Genomic DNA, 6,836 nt, shown 5'->3' on the forward strand with positions numbered 1-6,836 from the left:
TTGCACTTCAAAAATCCACAATCTGATTGAAATGTTTTTAATAATATTTGCTAGAAAAGCTTTAGAAAAGAATTAAACAATGGCATTTCTAGTTTGCAACCAAAGAAAATAATTGTAATTTCGCATAAACTTGCAGGAATGAAAACACTGCACTACACATAAACATGGGAGAAATGGAAAAATGCAACTCATATGAACCTGGAAGAAAAACAAACAATGCAGTACACATGGACTTGGAGGAATGTAAACAATACATAGCACATGGACTTGGGAGAAATTTAAACAATGCAGTACATATGCACTTGGGAGGTATATGAACAATACATAGCACATGGACTTGGGAGAAATGTAAACAATGCAGTACATATACACTTGGGAGGAATATGAACAATGCAGTACATATACACTTGGGAGGAATGTAAACACTGCAGTAAATATTAGGGTTTCCAATCGGAATCCGTTGCACGGAATTGCGCGCAATGATTACTTTTGCGTGCGCCATTTTATTCCTCGGCATTGCGCTATAATTGCGTACAAGAAAGAAATGAAATATTCAGGGGATTGTGTGGAATTGCGTGCAACGAAATTGCTGTTCCATCTACAACAGAAACAACAATTTTAACTATGACTTACAAATTTATGTAGCGGATACAAGAATAGAAATATTTCTGTAGATTTTTTAAAAAATCACTGGTTTCGTTTCAACAGTTTTCAAATTTTAAAGTTTCTTGTGGTTAAGCTACTAATTAACAATTTAATATGAAACCTTTTTCACTTGTTCACATTGGATAAACATTAAAATGGAAACTTTTTTTGGTTAAAACTGTGAGAGTTGTTTAATCAAAATTAGATATATTGCTACAGAGAGAACCAGAGTACTATGGCACAGAAAGTCAACATTATAGTGTATTTCATGCCGTTACAAAGCAAAACATTTAATTAAGAACTTATTCAGTTAAATGGGTTTGCTTGCGTCTAAAATGTCGTCTTCCAATGCCCCTGCTGGTTATCATGCTGCATATGAATATTATAAAATAAAAGATCAAGTTTAATTTATTTTCTTAGCATTTGAGACTGAATTGTTAGTGAAGTTCAGTTTATTGTATGTCACTACCAAAGTTTAAATTGAATTATTTCGTTGCTGAACGGAATTGTGCAATAATTAATTGCGTTTAATGCGTTCCATAAGGTTTAAATTGAATAAAAAAATGAAAACACAAACGAAATTATTGCAGAATTGCGGGCAAGGGCTCGCAATTGAGCACAAGTAAAATTCATTTTCGTTGGAAACTTTTAGTAAATATGGACTTGAGAGAAATGTAAACAATGCAGTACACATAGACTTGAGAAAAATGTAAACAATACAGTACACATGGACTTGAGATAAAAGTAAACAATACAGTGCACATGGAATTGAGAGAAATGTAAACAATACAGTACACATGGACTTGAGAGAAATGTAAACAATACAGTACATATGGACTTACGAAAAATGTAAACAATTCTGTTGTACACATGGACTTGAGAAAAATGTAAACAATACAGTACACATGGACTTGAGAGAAATGTAAACAATACATAAACATGGACTTTCTGTGTCAACATGTTTTTGCTTTTCAAACGTGTAATTGAAACCTTACAGAAACATATATCTATTCAAAGTGTTTGCATGTAATGTAACTTAATAAACTTCTTTATGTTTAGATGCAAACAGAATATTTTTATTTCAAATCTAAAACTTGTATTTTCTGCTTTGCTGTCATGTGATAGAGTCAATCAAAGTACATTTTCTGCTAAATATATTAATTCTTGTGTTCTATAATAATCTTAAAAACAAGAACATATTTTTTGGAGAAAAAAAGTGAGAAGAAAAAACATTGTAAATGTTTGTAATGTCAAATGACCCAGAACATTCGAAATTAAGAAAATTTAATTTTTAAAAGATTGTTACAAACTTTTATTTCTCATCCGTTTATTATGTAAACAAAATGTTTATGAATTTGCGACTTCGTAGCTCCTGTAACGTCGATCTTTTGCATAATTAAGAAAAATAAAAATCTATTTTGTTACATATCAAACAATAGCTTTTCCAAAAGAGGAATTATGATTAAAAACATTTCAGATTTAAATTTAACGTGCTATTTACTTTATTTTTTAACACCCTGAAAACAAATTGTAAATAAACAGTTATAACCAGAATATAATGGAATAGGAATACGCCGCCATAGCAAGTGTAATTAATTTTGTTACCAAAGAAAACAGTTTTAATAAATATACACTTATTAAATCACTAAATTAAATTTACACGGAACAGTTGCTGTGTCTCATAGGACTTTATATAGTTATAACTTGAGCCTAAAAGTCGTCTTCCTATTTCAGAGTTTTCTGGTTCTCACGGTACAATGTTTTAATTAACAAAGAATGAAGTTAGGAAAACACAAATATTAAAAAATGTTTAAAAGACACATAGATATAGATAGATAGAGAAATAGATATACACATAGATAGGCAGATAGATAAATATATATAAATATATATAAATACAAATAGATAGATAGATAGATAGATAGATCACCGTATTATATGGGTTGAATAGCTGTTTAATGTTTATTACATTTGTTGAAGTGCGAGCATTTGTTTTGATTAAAAACAATTACGTACTAGTATACATAGTTGTATACATAGATTAAATACAATTACATAGTTGTATACACAGATTAAAGACATAGTTGTATACATAAATTAAATACATAGTTGTATACATAGTTGTATATATAGTTGTATGCATAGTTGTATACATAGATTAAATACATAGTTGTATACATAGATTAAATACAAAGTTGTATACATTGATAAAATACAATTTCATGGTTGTATACATAGATTATAAACAATTACATAGTTGTATACATAGTTGTATACATTGATTAAATACAATTACATAGTTATATACATAGATTAAATACAATTACATAGTTGTATACATAGATTAAATACAATTACATAGTTGTACACATAGATTAAATACAATTACATATATGCTGTACACATAGATTAAATACATGTGGATGGAGTAATCATAGAGTAAGTACATGTGGATGGAGTAATCATAGATAAAATACATAAATAAAGCTCTTCGCTCATATATATTTATATGCTAGCTATACCTGGCCAAAAGGCTGGACCGAATGGTCTGAACTTTTTTGAGGTAAGTAACATAGGCTAAAAAATCGATTTTTTTTCTTAAAAATCTAAATATTATGTATTGTTTACATTTCTCCCAAGTCCATTATACTGTATTGTTTACATTTCTCTCAAGTCCATGTGTACTGCATTGTTTACATTTCTCTCAAGTCCATATTTACTAAAAGTTTCCAACGAAAATGAATTTTACTTGTGCTCAATTTCGAGCCCTTGCGCGCAATTCCGTAATAATTGTGTAGTAATTGCACTTCAGCTAGTCAAAGATGAAATACATGTACATGTAAATTATACATAAAGTAATAACTGAGATTAAATATATGTAATTAAATCCATTGTTTGTATTGTCTAGATAAACATGAACATACATTATACATTTATATTCGCTTAGATATTTCTACATTTCTTTATATACAGTAATTTCGTTGTTTTTTGTGTGTTTATCCTTTTTTTCGTCTTTTTTTCCTTTATGAGTTGTTACAATTGTTCCTAGTACAAAATGCATAGTTACATTTGCCCTAATATAAGCATTTCTATTAATTTTTTAAAATGAATAAGCTGTAAAATAAAATATAAGCTATTATTAAATTTTTCATTTTAGTTTAGTTTAATCACCGACAAATAGATTTTGAAATTTTGTACTTTCCAGTAGGCAATTGTCGTTTGGTGAGAGGGGTATTTGCAAATATTTTAAAATTTAATTTGTTTTAGTTTCAGACTTGTGATTTTAACTTGACATTTCATGATTTCATAGCTAGGTCCTTGCTTATTTAGTAGTATAGTTGGAAACAGATAAATTTGGTTAAACATTAACATTTTTTCCCAACAAACTTCATGCTACCAGGCTTTAATCCGAAATCAGTGAAGATTTTTGAAATAAAATCTCTTGCTCTGAATAGAGAACCTGACAGAGAAATAGATAATAAAATAGTTCAATCTATAAAAAAATATTATTTTGCCAAACCAAGAAAACAAAATGTCTTAAATATAATAAAATTAATTTGCCTCAAAAAGAAATGTAAAGATAAAGTTTGAGCATAAAATAATCACAAAAAGAGTGAAATCGTAAATACTGCAATATGAAGTTTAAATTCGGTACATATATTTGTACTAGGCTATATATTAACAATGTTTCCTTTTAGCTCAACATCGAAATTTTAAATCATGTCGCAGATTATTCTGTTTAAATTGGTGCATTTTCAGCAATATTATTTTTCGGACAAAATGTTTGAACCTTTTCTGAGCTCTTGTGAGCTGCCTCAACAGTTTTGGGCTTTATCGGTTCAGCCGTTTTTAACGTTTATTGAATACAAAAAAAATGCTTAGTTGACAGAAGCAAAATAATGTACAACCGTGTCTGAAGTCTCATTCTTTGTGGGTTGCTCTGTATTATGAGATGAAAACGTACTATTTAAACTTCTTAGTCCTCAACCCTGAGGTCAGATTCAAGTTTGAAAATGTTCTAATCTTTGGGATTTATCCTTGTCTGATTTATGTTGTGAATTTGACCAGGGGTGGCTTACATTTTATTCTTTCTAAGGAGGGAGGGAGGGGGAGTGTCGAGAGGAGTTCAGCAGCTATAGGGGGTCCAAAAACCCTCGGGAAACAAAAGATTTCCCCAATCCCGGTGGCCCCCCCTACCCTAGAAATTCTCAAACATTTGGATCATGAATATTATAATTCAAAGAAACTGAGTTTTTGCGAACAGCTCAAATTTTCTCATTCCTATATCATTGGCAACCTGATGGTGTGAACCTTTATATTCAAACTTGATTATTTGATCTAACAGAATTCATAGTTTGACATATCAAAAGTTCACGAGATTGCGTTGCAAAGACATAGCGTAAGAAAAACAAGGTTTTCATGTCTGATCTTCTAGCTATCTATATATCTATATTATCTCTCTATCTATCTGTTTATCTCACTCCTGTCTGCCGTAACCATTAGCGCCTGATCCAATCAGGGTTCAGTCATGTGTTTGTTGTCTATTCTGAACCAATAGAAATAGTATGGCGGTAACATCTATCATTCTATCATTCTCATTATCCAATAAGAGTTATGAATCCTTCAATCGGCGCTTTAAGTGAATGGAAATATTTACTTCTACAGAAACTTTGGTGATCTATCTCTCTATCTATCTATCTATATATCATATTGAACAAATAAGGTATCATTATCATTAAGTTAATTGTTTTATCTCTCAGTAAACACCAGTCTAAGGATTGATAATTAAGTTTCCAATGAATAATCTAGTATTTACTTTTCAACACTTTATCATCTTCTCTTCCTGGGGTTAAAAACATAATTTAACTATCCGATTCACGTACACTTTCAACTTTTAACTGATAAAAGCAATTCAGTTTTCCTTCCTATTTTCTTTGAAAATAAGAAATTTACAAATGCGGTTTTGCTTAACATTGACAATGAAAAAAGAGGGAATATTTTAACCTTTCAAAGGCATAATAACAATTATCTATCTTTCTCATTATCTATCTTTAAATTAAGGTTTACTTGACATTATGGTTAAAAATGTTTACTATGTTTACAAAATAAGATAAATATTGGCTGTGCTTCCTAAATAAGATAGGTGTTTTCACTAAACAAGATTTATATTGACTGTGTTTACTTAATAGGATAAATATTGACTGTTCACTAAATAATATAAATATTGACTGCGTTCACTAAATAAGATTTATATCGGCTGTGTTTACTAAATAAGATAGATATTGACTGTGTTCACTAAATAAGATTTATATTGACTGTGTTTACTTAATAGGATAAATATTGACGGTTTTTACAAAATAATATGAATGTTGACTGTGTTCACTAAATAATATAAATATTGAGGGTGTTCACTAAATAGGATAAATCTTGACTGTGTTCAATAAATAAGATCTATATTGTCTGTGTTTGCTAAATAAGATTTATATTGGCTGTGCTTACAAAATAAGATAAATATTGACTGTGTTCATAAATAGGATAAATCTTGACTGTGTTCACTAAATAAGATTTATATTGTCTGTGTTTGCTAAATAAGATTTATTTTGGTTGTGTTTACAAAATTAGATAAATATTGACTGTGATCACTAAATAAGAGAAATATTGACTGCATTCACTGAATAAGATAAATATCGACTGTGTTCACTAAATAAGATAAATATTGGCTGTGTTTTCTAAATGAGATAAATAAGATTTATATGGACTGTGTTCACTAAATAAGATTTATATTGTCTGTGTTCACTAAATAAGATTTATATTGTCTGTGTTCACTAATTAATATTTATATTGTCTGTGTTTTCTAAATAGGATTTATATTGGTTGTGTTTACTAAATAAGATAAATAAAATATATTGACTGTGTTCACTAAATAAGATAAATATTGACTGCGTTCACCAAATAAGATAAATATTAGCAGTGTTCACTAAGTAAAATATAATTATTGGTTGTGTTTATTAAATAAGATCAAAATTGACTGATGTGTTAACCAAATAAGATTTAGTTTATCTGTGTGAAATAATGGACATATATATTTTTGTGCTTTAAGATTTAAGATTCCGAAAATCCATGGTTTATAAATTTTTATTTTTTCAAGATTCCTTTATCAGCAACCCCCCCTCTCCCCTCCCCCCTCTCCC

This window comes from Eurytemora carolleeae, unplaced genomic scaffold (genome assembly GCF_000591075.1).
Source record: "Eurytemora carolleeae unplaced genomic scaffold, Eaff_2.0 scaffold1899, whole genome shotgun sequence".
In the NCBI taxonomy this organism is placed as follows: domain Eukaryota; kingdom Metazoa; phylum Arthropoda; class Copepoda; order Calanoida; family Temoridae; genus Eurytemora; species Eurytemora carolleeae.